Raw genomic sequence first — 15,071 nt, 5'->3', positions numbered from 1 at the left:
CATGGCCAGCATACTCACTGGACATGTCACCCATTGAGCATGTTTGGGATGCTCTGGATCGGCGTATACGACAGCGTGTTCCAGTTCCTGCCAATATCCAGCAACTTCGCACAGCCATTGAAGAGGAGTGGACCAACATTCCACAGGCCACAATCAACAACCTGATCAGCTCTATGCGAAGGAGATGTGTTGCACTGCGTGAGGCAAATGGTGGTCACACCAGATACTGACTGGTTTTCGGACCCCCCAATACAGTAAAACTGCACATTTTAGAGTGGCCTTTTATTGTGGCCAGCCTAAGGCACACCTGTGCAATAATCATGCTGTCTAATCAGCATCTTGATATGCCACACCTGTGAGGTGGATGGATTATCTCGGCAAAGGAGAAGTGCTCACTAACACAGATTTAGACAGATTTGTGAACAATATTTGAGAGAAATAGGCCTTTTGTGTACATAGAAAAAGTCTTAGATCTTTGAGTTCAACTCATGAAAAATGGGGGCAAAAACAAAAGTGTTGCATTTATAATTTTGTTCAGTCTATGTTAGCTAGAGTGCTAGCAACTTTCTGCACTCACCCGGTACATTCAAAACTGAGGCGATTTCACCCCAGCACTTGTCCTTCTCCTTACAGTTGTGATACATTTTCGACACATTATACAGACAGTTGTGTTACTACAAAACTTCAAGAAGCAGTTTCCTCCGTCTGCACTATCCAATGGAGCCGTACAGCAGCTGTTTTGCGGTTGCTCATTGGCTATTGAGAAAGTACTGACGTAATCCCGATTTAAATCCTAAACATCAAACATGTTTGATATGATCAGGGCGGCCCCGATTTGTGTGCGAGCAGATCGGGAGGTGCAAAATTCGATCGGTGACATTACCAGATAATCCACACCGGACATCGGGACTGTTTGAGGTGCCCGACAAGATTTTTGCTTCGATTCTTGGGAGGGGAATATCGGGGCTAAATCAGGCTAAAAATCCTGTAGTGTGAGCCAGGCTTTACCGGGACAACAGATGTGAATATTAAAATCACGACGCAAAAAATCTGCAAATTCACTCAAAAAAGCATTATTAAACTGAGGGGGTCGATAAATAACAACACACAGAACTTGATTTGCCAATCCATTAGAGACATTTGAGCCTCAAAACTAAACATCAGACGGAATGATGCGGCCGTGGAAAAAGTTTTTAAAAACATTTTTAAAAAAGCCAAATCTCCCCCACGACCAGAGGATTGCGAAGAGTTAAGAAATGAGCAGTTTTGAGGAACAAGTTCAGAGAAAGGACTTACATCCCACTCTTTTGTCCATGTTTTAGTCATAAACAGAAAATCCAGGCTCCGCGAAATAAAGAAGTCATTTAAAATGTCTTATTTACCAGAAATCGCACATTGAGTAATGCAATCCTGAGCGGCTGTCACGAATCCGGTCTATGAACTTCAATTCACTCACCACCAGAGGTCACCCTTCCATTACATTGATTCTCGCACTACACAAACTGTTGCATGTCATCCCGGACTACATATCCCATCATCCATTGCACCGATTGCACACAGCACTGATTGCACACAGCTGTAACCAATCACACCTTCACTATATAACACTCACTCAGATCCCTTTCAAACTGCTGAGTATTGTATGCGCATATCGCTAGTTGTGATAGCTACGTTATGGAGCCTGCTTTAAGTTTCTTAGTCTAGCCTAGTCTTGCCTTGTCTGATTCCTCGTCTTCTGATCATTGCCTGTGTACTTTGGATTACCTCTCTCGTCTAGCCCTGTTTGGATACTGTTTGCCCCTGCCTGGACCTTTGCTTTGTACCTGGATTATCCCTCTAGTCTCGCCCCTGTTGGATTACATTCGCCATCGACTGACCCTCGCTTGTTTACTGGACTGCTCTTGTTTTGTCTTCTATATACCTCTTTGCCATTGCCTGACCCTTGCCTGTTTTGACCACGTGCTTAATAAAGCTTGCAAATGGATCCGTACGTCTCACCTCTTGTTTGCCCCGTAACAGAGGCATTGGATTGCTCCCTGTTTGAGATCCCCTGTTTAGCGGACGCAGAAACTGAGGGTGCATTCCATCCTGGCGAATCCGAGGAAGCAGACAGAACGTAGGCGAGTCGAGGGAGCTGGGAACAATAGGCCGAATCCAACGGCGGCGAAGAGGTACATCCCACACACTCCATGCAGAACAGCAGGTAGAAATAACTATTCCAGCTTTAAGATGAACAGCGGTGCCTCCACGTTTACCACATCTTCGGCGACGTTTCTTGCGGAGAGTGGCAGTAGGCAGCTGGCGTAGTTGCTCCGGAATATTATTCCAGAACGGTGAATAGTGCGAATGAAAGCCGCTTCTTATATTGGTGCCGAAGTTGGTAACTGAAGTCTTAATATCAAGCAGCATCTGTTGATCATATACGAAGGTTGTAGACCACGACTCGATCACGGAAAAGCAGAAAATACTGAGCAAAATCCAAAATAGACTATCTAAATATCTAAATCTTATAATATACCCCTGTATCCTTCAGATATTCCACAACAGCATCCTGTGCATCTTTAACCTGTTGTTCCCTCTTTTGGTTTAATCTAATCCTCTCTTCCCTATACTTCCTACAATGTAACAATATATGTTCTGCATTTTCTGTGATTTTACATTCCATACATTCATCTGATTTACTTTTACCTAACAAAAACAATGTTTTATTTAACCCTGTGTGGTCAAACCTCAGCCTGGTTAGAACTGACTCCTCCCTTCTATTCCTTCCATTCACACCCTGTGCGTTGATAAATTTCTGTATACTATAATATTTCCTTCCACTATTATCCATGTCCCATCTGTCCTGCCATTTCTTCATCATTTCATTTTTAATTATTGCCTTAGCTTCTCCTTTACCAAAGGGAATATTTATAATATCGCTCGCCCTGGTTGATTTCTTTGCTATTTTGTCTGCTTTCTCATTCCCTTTTATATTTACATGAGCAGGTACCCAGCAGAATCTCACATCTATCTGAAGCCTCCGCAATCTAAATAAATTTTGATGGATTTCTAGCATTAAATCTTCTCTATTAGATTTCATGTTTTGAATACTGTAAAGGGCTGCTACAGAGTCAACACAACATACCACTCTATCAGGTTTTACTTCCTCCACCCACTGCAACCCTACAATAATCACCATCATCTCTGCCGTATAAACTGACACTGATCAGGCAATCTTTTCCCAATACTTATACATTCAATGTTGGTATGTATATTCCTATGCCTACCCTATTTTCGTCATCTTTGGATCCATCTGTATAAATATCTAAATAACTGTAAAATTTGCTTTTTATGTATTGACTTGCCATGTGTCCTTTCTCACTCTCTTCCCATTTATCCTTTAGTTCCACTATATTTAAATCTACCTCAGTTTTTGGAAACAACCAAATAGGGAACAGGGACAGTTGTCATAAATGTATACAATAATTAATTATAATATGTATTTTTATACATTTTCATTTGGCTGTTGAATGAATAGTTTTTTTGCCTGTTCTACTGTTTTCATATTGCTAAAAAAAAAAAAACATGCTGCTTAGTGTTAGATTATCACTAATAGCCCAATATCTATTAATATATAACAATTACGAGTATAATTAAATGTGTGTCTAGAAACTTATTTTCATAAACCCATTTAGATAAATATTAACTGCAATAAAAATGTGACAACTAGCCTTATCTTATAAGCCTTATCGGAGGCAAATCGTACCCTCTATGGGCTTTTACGATGTTTCTCTTGATTAGAAATATTAATTCATCTTTGTGATCGTCTTAGCAATGGCGACACATATTAACCAAAGAAAAAAGAGAAAATAAATTTTATTGTGCTCTCTATGCCGACTGCACGATTTTAGCCCGATTTTTCACTCGCCGACAGGTTTTGCGAAATCGCCGACAAATGCCCGAAATCGGAGGCAAATCGGTGCTGGTTCACGCAAGTGACAATCACGCAGTGTGAATTATCTCGAAATATTTGGCATGCTAAATATCTGGAGCTGTCGGCGATTCACAATCACTGTGTGCAATGATTTCTGACTGAAAACTACATCGGCGATGACCTACAGCCAATGAGAGACCAAGATACAGGGCAGAGGGGAGGAGTTATAGACCAGAATATCAGTATTTTTATTTCAAATTTCATTATTATTAGATTTTCTGCATTAAATATCAACTGAACAAATTACAACATTAATTTTGTACAATTATTCTTCCATGTTATTGCTAATACTACCCCACTAAATACTTCCCTCCCTTTTCCCGAGAAAAATATATAAAAAATATATATATAAATAAATACATTTTAATAATAATAATAAAAAAATTTAATGTTTTATGTTTAAAAAAACATAAATAAAAACGGTATGTTTATATATTAATGCTCAGTTTAAGTATCAAGACAGTTAGCCAGCAGATAATCTAAAAAGGGGCGCCACACCTTGTCAAAGGTTTTTAACAAACCAGTGAGTGAATTTTTCCAATTTTATGCAAGTAAACACTTCTTTTAGCCATGTATCAAAGGAAGGGGGTGAGACATGCTTCCACTTTAAAAGGATGAGACGTCTTGCTAGTAAAGTAGTAAAGGCTAAAGCCTTTTGGACCGTTACTGAAAGGTTAACATCTACTGCCAACCCAAAAATGGCCAAAAGTGGATTTGTATCGATATCTATGTCAAAGGCATCTTTCAAAGTTTTAAATATTTTAGTCCAATAATCATATAATTTAGGGCATTCCCACAACATGTGAATGAGGTCTGCTGGTGATTGCTTACACCTATTACATGCATCGCTGACAGAGGGGTATATTTTGGCAAGTCTAGCATTAGTATAGTAAACCCTATGCAGAATCTTACATTGTATAAGCCCATGCCTTGCGCATATAGATGAGGTGTGAGTGAGCTCAAGAATACGGTCCCAGTGTCCATCAGATAACTCAAATCCCAAACTCTCTTCCCAAGCACCTCTGGCCTGATTTGCAGAGCCTGAATTAATATTGTGAATCAGATTATAAATGACAGAAATACAATGTTTTGAGTGTGGTTCAAGCTTTAAGAAGTCATCCAATGGAGATTCAGGGGGACGATTTGGGAATATCAGTATTTTAATAGATATATGATTAATTATATCATTCAGAAACAAGCACAAACATTTGCTTGACCAGCCACAACATCAGCATAACAGTTACTGCAAAATTATTTACCTCCAACTCTCTTTGCAGAACACCCAATTCCTGTTCCCTGCATCTCCCTCCTGCATAATCTGTTTTTCTTTTTCTCCTTGTAGCTGGAAATCAGCTCACAGACAATTTGCATTCTATGTATATATATTTAAAAAAAAATTTTTTTTTTAATAATTCCAGACAGTCTCGCTCGAGAACTCCGGTCTGACGGAGTTATCCTTATCACTTCTCGCGTGTGTTTTGTTGTGAAACGTAGTTTGCGGACCAGACAGAGCTGTCGGCGATTCTTTATATTGTGAAGTCATGCAGTGTGAAACCCCCTGTCGCCGATCCATCGTGCAATGTGAACACAGCAGCAACTGAATGCTACCCCAGATAGTCACGCAGTGTGACAACAACGGCGATCCGACGAGTTTGAAAATCGTGCAGTGTGAACTCGGCATAACGCTCTCTCTCGGTATCGCGAGATTTCATAGTCTTCCTCGCCGTGTGGACGTTAGCGCTGGAAGGTGTGCTCTATGGCGGTGGCTGTTTCAGCGGTAAATGTAATATTTTGTTTAACTTCTCACTTAATATGCATACAGCAATATTTCACGTGCATATATTAATATTTTCGGACAGAGGTTTCATTTAAAAAGTTAGAAGAACAGGGGTATGGCTAACTAGCCTAGCGCACCGAGAGCGGGATTTTCTCTCTGGCCTGCTGCTGCTGCTGCGTGTCTTTTCAAAATCACAGCGATTAAATCATGCTCGACTGACCAAGTCATTTCTAACTGTTAGGATTTGTTTATAATGGTTGTTTTAACGGTGTATTACTACGGTTGTAACCCAAACAAACGCCTGCGCTCACTCGCTTTCTTCATTCGTTACTTGAGCTAGCGTGTTAACCCGTTCACATTGTGCTCCATGAGCTGAATCACCTTCGCTGCTGCACGGCCCACATGAAACTAAACTCTCCAGTTTAATGTGCTTACGGTGTTAAAATTTGTTTGCATTTACTATTCGCTTTTGAAAAAAAGTGCATTGCAGTGGAACAATCTTTTTGAGTGTCGAATTGAGTATCTTTAGACCCAACATTACATAAGGCCTAATGGCCGGTGAGAACGTATGGGACACATTCATACTTCATTGAATGCTGCCTTTTTGACCTCATAGTCAGTGTGGTTAATTGATGTTAACATTAACTAGGTAATGAGTTTGTAGTAAATCAGAGCAGGCCCATAAATGGTTAATTTAGAGTCCATAGTTGTCCTAACTAGTCTGTTTACAGATATCTCAAAACCCATGCTATTATAAGTAGGGTGAAAAACATTTAAGTTCACCCTTTTAACTTGGGAAATGGACGCAGTGTACATGAGTTTACTGAAACCTCTCTCTTTCCTTATAGACTCTGTATTGAACTGTAAAAGCTCCCCATATATAATCTCACAAGACACCCCAGCGGAGAGCAGGTGCTAGGTAAGGGGCCTATCCACTGCTCACCCTGAGACCACTCTTACCCTTTGATATGATAGGGGTTTGCAAAGAACTTTGAATGAGTCTGATTGCTTTTCAGTTATTGGAGTATTACACATATTTGATAAACAACAGGTTGCATCAGGCAACCTGTACTTCCTTTCTGTGTCGTTCAAGTGTCACCAGTGTATGTATAATAAAGTCTTACAGCTGTTATGGAATGAAAAATTAAGTTTTAGTCATTACAACAAAAACATGTTTTTATTGTTGTTGGTCGTTATTTGTCATCCAGGCCAGTCATACCATACTGGTAGCTCAAGTACTGTAATTTTTGTATGAGTTTAAAGGGTTAGTTCACCCAAAAATAAAAATGTTGGCATTAATTTACTTGCACTCACGTCGTTCCAAACACGTAAGACTGTCGTTCATCTAAGGAACACAAATTAAGATCAGGTCAGAGCTAGTGGTCGGCCGATATATCATTTCACAATATTAAATAAAAACTGATGAAAATGTGCACTGTTTATCGCACTAGTGTACTTTAATGTTTAATCAGGGAGTTTGCTTTTAAATGCTTTTATTTTGTACAAAATGGCACAAAGTCACACTTGTGCTGTTCCCGGTCAAAAATGTCCCGCCATTCAAAGTGAAAGAATGAAAGTAATAGAAACTATTAGTGTTCAGGAGCATGTTGATCATGTTCACGTTCACATATGTACGTTTGCTTGCAAACATAAAGGCCTTGGACCTGTTCATGTTTGGCTGCGTGCATACTCACGCTAACACACACACACTTATACAAACTATTGGGAGTATTACAAGTTTTCTATTTCATCCTCCCCTGAACTGCATTCAATATATTTTCATCAATCTGATAGTATAACCTCTCTCTCTCTCTCTCTCTCTCTCTCTCTCTCTCTCTCTCTCTCTCTCTCTCTCTCTCTCTCTCTCTCTCTCTCTCTCTCTCTCTCTCTCTCTCTCTCTCTCTCTCTCTCTCTCTCTCTCTCTCTCTCTCTCTCTCTCTCTCTCTCTCTCTCTCTCTCTCTCTCTCTCTCTCTCTCTCTCTCTCTCTCTCTCTCTCTCTCTCTCTCTCTCTCTCTCTCTCTCTCTCTCTCTCTCTCTCTCTCTCTCTCTCTCTCTCTCTCTCTCTCTCTCTCTCTCTCTCTCTCTCTCTCTCTCTCTCTCTCTCTCTCTCTCTCTCTCTCTCTCTCTCACGCACACACGAGAGAACTGGCTTCACCCTGCTTCAAAATAATCTTTCTTTCATCACACCTTCTAGACAAAATATTATTACAATAGGTTTTGAGGCTTTCATGTTCTCGCAAAGCAGACAAAAGTTTACTAATAAATGCTTTAGCACAAAGACAGAGCGTATAAATATTGTTGAACCATGAAATGTTCTCGATATGGCAGTGCTGTTTTTCATGTCACAATGGTCAGATTTGTTGTTGCATGACATTGTCTCTGTATGACAGTGTCAGTGTTATTTTTGTGACAGTATAAATATTGGTTTGTTGTTCCATGAAATGTTCTCTATATAAGAAACTTAAAGGGATAGTTCACCCAAAAATGAAAATTCTGTCATTAATTACTCACCCTCATGTCGTTCCAAATCCGTAAGACCTCCGTTCATCTTCAGAACACAAATTAAGATATTTTTGATGCATTCCGAGAGCTCTCTGACCCTCCCATAGACAGCAAGGGTACTACCCCGATCAAGGTGCAGATACATAGCAAGGAGATCGGTAAAATAATTAATGTGACATCAGGGGTTCAACCGTAATATTACGAAGCTTCGAGAATACATTTTGTATGCAAAGAAAACAAATAACGACTTTATTCAACGTGGAATAAAGTAATGCGGAGGAGACAAATTGTTGAATAAAGTCGTTATTTTTGTTTTCTTTTGCGTACAAAAAGTATTCTCGAAGCTTCGTAATATTACGGTTGAACCCCATCAAGAATTGGCATCTTTCAAATCATCTCAGATCTATTAAGCAAGGTATGAAGAACGGACCCCAGGAATGATAACTAAAACAATAACTATATAAGCATCCACACCTATGGACAAAAATGTTTTGTTTAATTGTAAGCATGAATTTTGATTGGCTGGTAATGTTTTTATTGTTTGGTCAAAAAAAAAAAGATTTTTTTTTTTTTCAAATACTGTTTCTCATTTTTTTTGTAGTTGTAGTGTGTCCCTGTTGTCATGCAATTAGAACAGTTATTGAAGTTTTATAGTTATCCTTACTGTGAATGGGCCGTAAGTCACAATTTTCATTATTTGGGTGAACTGTCCCTTTAAGGATCATTGCCACAGAACTTGTGTACAAAATATGTTGCCTTAAGGTTTGTCACCCAGGGCTTCATGTCCTAAACATTAGGGCTGCACAATTATGACAAAAATCATAATTGTCGATTATTCCTTTGAAATTGTAATTGCATTTATTAATTACGATTAAATGAATGATGTTTACACCTTTGTTTGAAGCAATTGCATGCCATATTTTTATATGAAAATAAACAAGCTGAAAACACTAACTGAAAAACATTTGCTTTTCTATAGTATTAAGCCTCAAATGCGAGTGAGAAATTTAAGAGGGTCTGAATACTTTCCGTACCCACTGTACATTTGATTGGTTTCTTCTTTAAAATAAAAAGGTAAAAATATGCATGGTATTACAGGGATCAACTCTAAGGATTTTTTTTTTACTGGCCCAGTCGGGCCAGTGGTTCAAATTTTTACTTGTCGTGCCAACATTTTCATAGTTGCTGTTATCATTATTTTTGATCTACGTTATCTTGTTTTCTAATAAGCTTATATGACACCAATATTTTAGATGCCAATAAAATTGTACAATTCTCTATTTCAATTTCGATACCACAGCAAAAATCACTAGCCAAAATAAATATAAAGTTTAAACATTATTAAAGACAAGTGACAGTCAGTAAATAAAAACAAATGAACAAATTACAGGTAATAGCACAATTAAATATAGACCTATAGCTAGGGCTGGGCAAAAAATCGATTGCGATTTTCATGTGAATCTCGTCAGTAAAGCCGCTTCTGGGGATTAGTAGTAAATCTCCAGCACGTGCTTTCAGATGGAGCGGCATTTACTACACAGAGCCATAGTTCACTGACAAGCTACTCAAAATCGCAGGCGATTCATTGACGATTTTGCTGATTTTCAATTCGATTTTGTGTAGCTTGTCAGTGAACTATGGCTCTGTGTAATAAATGCCGCTCCATCTGGAAGCACGTGCTGGAGATTTACTACTAATCACCAGAAGCGGCTTTACTGACGAGATGCACATGAAAATCGCATTCGATCTTTTGCCCAGCCCTAGCTATAGCACAAAGATAGAAATGAAATGGTGCTTTAGGTTTTTATGTTTGTAGATGTTCAGTTACAGAAATTGAAAAATCGCGCACAAAATAACATTTGCATATTCTTCACTCTGTGTTGCACCTTGATTTTTCATAGCCATTTGAAATTAGAGGCAGCCACTGCATTTTAATCGTGAATTGATCCAAAAAAAAAAAAGACACGTGCAATGTTTGATTTATATTAGACTGTATAATTTAAAAATCTGAAGCAAAAACAAAATGACCTGACTTTAGCTTTGTGAAATTATGCTACATAAAACATCTGGATGCATGACACAGAAACTTATAGAACAACTCTGTGGTTACCGCTGTAAACAGAGCAGGGCTGCGCGTATTAACACTAATTTAAATGCATTATACGGAGGCAAGATGAAAAGAAGGCACACTTTTCTGAAAACACATTAATATAAAATTCAATATTAGGATTTTCTTTCTATATTTCACGCATAGTGAACAGCCATCTTGTTCTGCCTGCTACAGTATTTTCTCCTTTTTAAAACAGTGGAAAAACCCTTAAGATAACATGTACAAAGAAAAAAAGCATCTTAAGCATGCAGAATTAACATAAGTGGACTTTGAACAATTAATTGCTGGCATCCGTAATTGTAATCGCATCACTCTAAGGGTATATGGTCCTTCAATGACCGACAGAATCAAATATCTCAGTGTTTCCACTGAGGAGAGAAGTCACCATGTGGTACGAATGCATGGTTCCCCTTACAATATTGTGAGAAGTAGGGCTGGGCAAAAAAATCGAATGCAATTTTCATGAGAATCTTGTCAGTAAAGCCATTTCTGGTGATTAGTTGTAAAAGCACGTGCTTTCAGATGGAGTGGCATTTACTACACAGAGCCGTAGATCACTGACAAGCTACACAAAATCACGTTCAAAATCGCAGGCGATTCCTTGCCGACTTTGAACGTGATTTTGTGTAGCTTGTCAGTGAACTACGGCTCTGTGTAGTAAATGCCGCTCCATCTGAAAGCCCGTGCTGGAGATTTACTACTAATCACCAGAAGCGGCTTTACGGACGATATGCGCATGAAAATCGCATTCGATTTTTTTCACAATCCTAGTGAGAAGCCTGTTAATTAAATGTATACCGAAGGCTCATTATCAACGGCTTTTCAGTTCAGTGTAAAATGTCTTTAACAAAGCCCTACGCTAAACTGAAGTTGTCCAACGTGCTGAAATGTAGAAAGCTGTTTTAGAGCAAGCTCAAAATTATCTAGAATCATTTGCAGACATGTAAATATGAGAACTTGTTTCCATATGCTTTTATATTTTTATGCATTTGTAAAAAACAATTTAAATGGTAAAAGATTCACGTAAGATGCATAATTTATGCTATACTATGTTCAATAGAAATATTGTCCAGATGTATTGTATGACCGATGTAATTTGAGTTTGCTCTTGAACTAGATGGTTTTAAAGCTGTAAGTTGTCCAGCGTGTATTGCAGTCCAGTGTGTGTCTAGATGTGCAGTTTCCCTGCAGCTCACGTTCATCAGGTCTAACAGATGCCTGTGCTCTGTGCAGGGAGGCGAGGCTCTGATGATGGAGAATGGACAGAGCACGGCCTCGAAGCTCGGCCTGCCGCCCCTTACCCCGGAACAGCAGGAGGCGCTACAGAAGGTGAAACTTTCCCCAGACACTGCTTCTGCATATGGGTACTGAAATCAGTGATATTGATGCGTGACGTGACTTTACCATGCTCAATAACAGTTATACACAAGTGTATCAGAGAGAGGCTTTCATTTATAGTTTTGAGATCTTTTTCATACCCTCTAGCTTTACAAGCATATGTTTGCTCAGTGCACATGTAAGCAAGCAGTGGACAAGAACAGAACCAGTGCTATGCCTTCGGTGCTAGTGGCATCTGATTATCTGCTAGTACTATTCTCAATAGCTGGGACACTATTTAAAGTGGATGATTATTCTCATTTAACATTTGTGAATTTTAGCAGATTTGTGAAATATCATATGTGACATAACATTTTAGAGATGTTCACCGTGTTCCAAATTATTATGCAAGTAACATATCAGTAGGATTTCATTGAAATAAATATTCAGGTTTTAGTGTTTGTTTGTTTTATTTCTCATGTTTTAAGATAACTGGTATCAATCTTAGACAGGTTAGTTAATTAGTTTGCCAGGTGATCTTAGTTAAAGGGAAACCTACTTAAAGAGGTTGTTCCACATTATTAAGTAAGTCACAGTTCTCATGAAATATGGGGAGGAAGAAAGATCTTTCTAAAGAAGAAAAGCGTGAAGTAGTACAATGTCTTGTAAAAGGCATGAAAACAATTGATATATCGCGAAAACTAAAAAGAGATCGTCGAACTGTCAAAAGATTTGTGAGTGATTCACAGCACAGAAGAATTCGATCAGATAAAGGCTTAAGAAAGGTTTCTGTCAGACAAATTAATGTTATTAAAAGTAGTGGTCAACCGATAAATCGCCAAGGCCGATGTATCAGCCGATATTTGGCATTTTTCAAATATCAGCATTGGCCGATACGTTTTTCTGTTTGGCCGATGCGTTCGAGGTGGGACTTTTATTTTGACAGCGCTGAGAGCGACAGCACATTCTCCCTCTTGTTCGCCATCGTCGTTAACAGTTCTGTCTAATACAGATAGAAGTCTGTCTAATAATCAGATAGAAAGGAAATTAAAATGTATACAAAGTATTGTATTATTAGTAATAGAAAGGCAAGCATAATACTTTCTCGTTTGCCGTCAACATTCAGCAAATACGCATTTATATCATTTAAACAAATCTTTGAATGAATAATGAACATTTAATTTCACAAACCTTGCAAACTTAGTCGAATCCAGCTGTGAGATCGTGTGAAGTGTGCATTTGTATCCTGCATGATCGCGTGTTCTCTGCTTGACGGTCAGTCTGTGCGAATTGAATGTGGACTGGAGGAGAGTTCTGCTTCACTGAAGACACGCGATCGTTTGTATTAAATATTTATTTATTTGTGAAAAATACTTTGTCATCTTAAGTTTAAGTATGTTTATTTTACACTTATTTTTTAATCTATTTTCAAATGATTTCAAATTTCTTGAATATTAATTAAAATAGATACAATTATATCTGCTTTTTATCGGCCATCGGTCACCCTGCTTTCCAAGATATCGGCATCGGCTGTCAAAAAACACATATCTGTCGACCACTAATTAAAAGGGCAGCTATAAAAAATCCTCTGTTCAGCAGCAAACTGGTATTTGAAGCTGCTGGCATCTCTGGAGTCCCAAGAACAAGAACCTCTCAATGCAGGATCCTTCAGAAGCTTGCAGTTGTGCATAAAGCTGCATTTCGACCACCCCTAACCAAAACTTGCAAAGAGAAACCTTTGCAATGGGCTCAGAATTACATGAAGACTAAACAGTTTTATTCACTGACGAATGCCATGCTACACTTTATGGTCCAGATGGATGGAGTTCTGGATGATTGGTGAATGGCCACCCTGTTCCAACAAGACCGAGATGTCAGCAAGGAGGTGGTGGAGTGATGATTTGGGCTGGAATATTGGGAAGTGAGATGGTAGGTCCCTTTAGGGTCCCTGACAGTGTCAAAATGACCTCTGAAAGATATGTGGAGTTCCTAACAGACCATTTTCTGCTATGGTATAGAAAGAAGGATTGTGCCTTGAGAAATAAAATGATTTTCATGCAGGACAACACACCATCCCATGCTGCAAAAAACACCATTGATTCCTTGATTGCTATGGGCATAAAAAGAGAAAAAATCATGGTGTGGCCATCATTATCCCCTGACCTCAATCCTATTGAGAACCTGTGCAGCATCCTTAAAATGAAGATCTATGAGGGTGGGCGGCAGTATACCTCAAAACAACAGCTCTGGGAGGCAATACTGGCATCCTCAAATGAAATACTGCCAGAAACTATACATGGACTTTCAAGTTCAATGGATGAGACAATTGTTAAAGTCATCTCCAAGAAGGGTGCGTGTATTATGTAACTTAAACTGTAAATAGGTTTTTTGTTTTAAATAGTTTATTTTTGGAAAAATTATCTGTCCATGTTGCGCACATGACCGATTTCTGTTTTGAGTTCATTATAACCTTTTAAATGTTTACAAACTGCTTTCTGCATAATTATTTGGAACAACATATTTATTTATTTATTTTTCAAAATATCAATAAAACTGTTGACATCAGTTCTTTCACATGTAATAACATTCTAATTGTAAAATAATAGTTGAGGATAAAATTAATCCCTAATCATACTGACTGGTTTGGAAAAACAAACAAAAATGGCATGTGCATAATAATTTGGAATACAGTGTATGTTGGTTTACCTGAAGCAGGGCTTAACGTTAAGCCTTGACGTGCTTGTCTTTTGGACAAGTAAATCAGTCATTCATCGTGTCCAAGTTAAAAAAAAGTTTTTTTTTTTTTTTTGTGATGTAAATGTAATTTATTCTGAATCAATATTATTAACTGTGTTCTGTTAGCTTTTACTTAAATGAGCATATTTGTGATATTTGCCATCTTCATTTAAGTTCCCAGGGAATTATTTTGCTTTTATAAATGGTAATTTTATCCTAAACTTATTCAAAGTGTGCGTCATTTTTTCATGTAAAATTCTGAACTTTTATCAATAAATTTAATTCGAATAAGACACAATAGTGCTGTTACTAGGGATGGGTACCAAGAACCGGTATTTTTTTGGACCGGTACATAATTGGGTCAATACCGGAGTACCGATAAGCTTCAGGACAAACGATACTGTTATCGATACTTGCGTTGTTTTATCTCCGTATACGTCGATGTTAACAACGAATTAGAAGCTGCTGCTTGTCATTTTCCTTTTCTCAGTGATGTGGCCGACGTGCGTGTGATATCCATGCGCATATGTGGTGTGTGTTTGCGTGCGATCAGTCATTGCGGCAAGAGTGAAACGTTTGGCTCACATTACAAAACTAAGCAACACCAGTGTCAGATGCAGTAGTGTAATAGTGAACGGAGGCGGCAACACTA

The 15,071-nt window shown here is 38.4% G+C and overlaps 1 long non-coding RNA gene across 2 annotated transcripts; it reads left to right on the top strand.

Moving 5' to 3' along the window:
* The first annotated feature begins 5,646 nt into the window (after positions 1-5,646).
* Positions 5,647-11,834, top strand: LOC107599880 (uncharacterized). Of its 2 annotated transcripts, none has more exons than XR_001610714.1 (3): positions 5,647-5,759; positions 6,602-6,672; positions 11,600-11,834. It is a non-coding gene; the product is annotated as an uncharacterized lncRNA (long non-coding RNA). The 2 variants fall into 2 exon arrangements; XR_001610713.1 differs by having other exon boundaries at positions 5,653-5,753; positions 11,600-11,828.
* The last annotated feature ends 3,237 nt before the right edge of the window (positions 11,835-15,071 follow it).

Source organism: Sinocyclocheilus grahami, unplaced genomic scaffold, assembly GCF_001515645.1.
Source record: "Sinocyclocheilus grahami isolate Dianchi unplaced genomic scaffold, SAMN03320097.WGS_v1.1 scaffold274.1, whole genome shotgun sequence".
Taxonomy (NCBI): domain Eukaryota; kingdom Metazoa; phylum Chordata; class Actinopteri; order Cypriniformes; family Cyprinidae; genus Sinocyclocheilus; species Sinocyclocheilus grahami.
The sequence above is the reverse complement of the archived record's forward strand: the minus strand, read 5'-3'. Positions and strand labels throughout refer to the sequence as shown.